This window comes from Mobula birostris, chromosome 8 (assembly GCF_030028105.1).
Source record: "Mobula birostris isolate sMobBir1 chromosome 8, sMobBir1.hap1, whole genome shotgun sequence".
In the NCBI taxonomy this organism is placed as follows: Eukaryota; Metazoa; Chordata; class Chondrichthyes; order Myliobatiformes; family Myliobatidae; genus Mobula; species Mobula birostris.
Window position 1 is genome coordinate 154,610,159 of NC_092377.1, and position 3,020 is coordinate 154,613,178.

At 47.8% G+C, this 3,020-nt stretch overlaps 1 pseudogene; it reads left to right on the plus strand.

Moving 5' to 3' along the window:
• Positions 1-2,016: 2,016 nt before the first annotated feature.
• LOC140202336 (14-3-3 protein beta/alpha-1-like) lies at positions 2,017-2,737 on the plus strand (annotated as a pseudogene).
• Positions 2,738-3,020: the final 283 nt, after the last annotated feature.

The window sequence follows — 3,020 nt, forward strand, 5'->3', positions numbered from 1 at the left end:
GTGCAGGGAATGGTAGAATCTGGGGGGAACTGATTGGAATGTGGGGAGAAGAGTTCACAGGAATAATTGGAAGGGTAAGGGACTGTTCTGTAAGCTGGCATAGACTCGATGGGATGAAATGGTCTTCCTCCGTTTTGCTACTGCATGCATGGTTCTCCTTTCCAATTCCAGCACCCTCTGTTTCCAATTTCCACTGGTGTGCTTTCCATTTCTCTTCCATCATTTGTTCAGTACCCAACCGTGCACTGAGATAAACACCGAGAGCAACGTGTCCTTCTAACAGGATGAATTATTGACAGGAATATTATCAAAATGGAAGTATGACATAGTGCAAAGAAACAGTGGAGGTAGAGGGGTGGCAGAATAACTGAATTCTGCTTACATTGGTTTGTATTCTGCACTGTTAGTAGAACTACGTGAGCCATTAACCTTTGGACTGCTATGAGCTTCTCTTGGATTTGCTGGGTCTCGGTAAGCCTTTGCCACCAATGCTGCATGATTTCTCTGTGATAGAGTCATACAGATGTAGAGTTTGATAACATGGATACAGACCATTTGGCCCACCAAGTCCATTCGGACCAATGAGATTCATCCCACCTTCCAGCACTTGGCCCGTGGCCCAATATGCCATCATGAACCCAATGCCAACTGTGGTCCAACAGGAGGAATAGGTCAACCATAACCTACACAATCCATGACCCTTTTCCCCTTCAAAGTTCTGGCAATTACTCTGCATGTAGATACTCACACCACACTGGCCCAGTCTACAGCTAGCTTACCCAAGTCTCTGAGACTTTATTCTGCATGGCAGTGCTGGTCCGCTTGCCATGGAGTTTCTTGGTACTATATCATCAAAGCCTAGAGTGCTAGATGGAGTTGACATCCAGCTGAAAGCTCCACATTTCGGTATTTCAGGCATAAGCCATGACTTTGATTAACTTGGTTTTTCTCTCCATAGACACTGCTTGACTGCCGAATGTTACCATCATTTTCTGCTTATGTTTTTTAGATTTCCAACATTTGCACTTTTTTTCAGTTTAAGAAATTATATTTTTGGCTGTGAAGTGTAAATGGAGTTCAAGGAAGGTGCTATGTAAATGCAAGGCTGTTTATCTCACCCCCCCCCTCCCCAGCTGACAGAATAACCAGGTACAGAAAATCCCACTAAAGTAGTGGATATGGCCCAGTCCATCATGGGTAAAGTCCTCCCAGCCACTGAGCACATCTACATGAAATACTGTTGCAGGAAAGCAGCATCCATCATCAGGGACCCCCACCAGCCAGGCCATGCTCTCTTCTCACTGCTGCCAACAGGAAGAAAGTACAAGGGCCTCAGGACTCGGACTACCAGGTTCAAGAACAGTTACTATCCTTCATCCATCGGGGTCTTGAATAGAAAGGGGATAATTTCACTCAACTTCAGTTGCCCCATCATTGAAATATTCCCACAACCAATGGACTCACTTTCAAGGACTCTTTATCTCAAATTCTCGATATTTATCGTAAACACAAAATATTCTGCAGATGTTGGGGCCAAAACAACACTCACAACACGCTGGAGGAACTCAGCAGGTCGGGCAGCATCCGTGGAAACGAACAATCAACGTATCCGGCCGAGACCCTTCGTCACAACTGTAGAGGGAGGGGGCAGAGGCCCTATAAAGAAGGTGGGAGGAGGGTGGGAAGGGGAAGGCTGGTAGGTTCCAGGTGAAAAACCAGTAAGGGGAAAGATCAAGGGGTGGGGGAGGGGAGCAGGGAGGGGATAGGCAGGAAAGGTGAAGAAGGAATAGGGGGAAGCACAATGGGTAGTAGAAGGAGGCGGATCACCTCCCCCACCCACCAAGTGTGTGTGTGTGTGTGTGTGTGTGAGAGAGAGCGAGCAGGTGAACGAGCGTCAAGTGAGGCAAATTGCGGTGGTTCCTCCTCACTCGCTGAGCGCCAGAGTCACCGTGAGGGCTCAACTCGGACAGTAGAGTGCGAGAGTGATCGGTTTCCCTCCCTCCTCTCCCCATCCGCCATGGGCAAGAACGAGCCGGTGCAGAAGGCCAAGCTGGCCGGGCAGGCCGAGCGCTACGATGACATGGCAACCTCAATGAAAGCCGTGACCGAGCAGGGCCTGGAGCTCTCCAACGAGGAGCGCAACCTGCTCTCGGTCGCCTACAAGAACGTGGTGGGGGCCGGCACTCCTCCTGGAGGGCCATCTCCGCATCGAGCAGAAGACCAAGAGCAACGAGAAGAAGCAGCAGATGACCAGGGAGTACAGAGAGAAGATCGAGGCCGAGCTGCGGCACATCTGCAACGGTGTGTTGGGTCTTCTTAATAAATGCTTGATTGCCAATGCTAGTTCTCCGGAGAGCAGAGTTTTCTATTTGAAAATGAAGGGAGATTACTATCGTTACTTAGCTGAAGTGGCTTCTGGTGATGACAAGAACGCCACAGTGCATCATTCACAACAAGCCTACCAAGAAGCGTTTGACATCAGAAAAAAGAGATGCAGCCGACACACCCTATCCACCTAGGACTGGCCCTTAATTTTTCAGTGTTTCACTGTGAAATTCTCAACTCTCCAGAACAAGCTTGCTCCCTTGCAAAGGCTGCATTTGATGAAGCAATTGCAGAGCTTGATACACTGAATGAAGATTCCTAGAAAGACAGCACATTAATAATGCAGTTGTTGCGAGATAACTTGACGTTGTGGACGTCAGACAACCAGGGGGAAGAAGCTGATGCTGGCGAGGGAGGCCTCATTCCTGAATCTTCACCATCAGGACTGTTTGTAACCTTTGCTGTCCCACTAGTTTCTATTTTAGGTCTTTGGAGAGCTTCTGTCACTTTTGTTGGGTCTCTGTGTTTCTCATGTGGTTTGTGTTTGATAGGAGAGAAGAGCCAAATCATATTGGGAACTCTTATGATTATGAGGACACGCAGTCCCCTTTTATTGTCATTTAGTAATGCATGCATTAAGAAATGATACAATGTTTTTCCAGAATGATATCACAGAAACACATGATAAACCGACT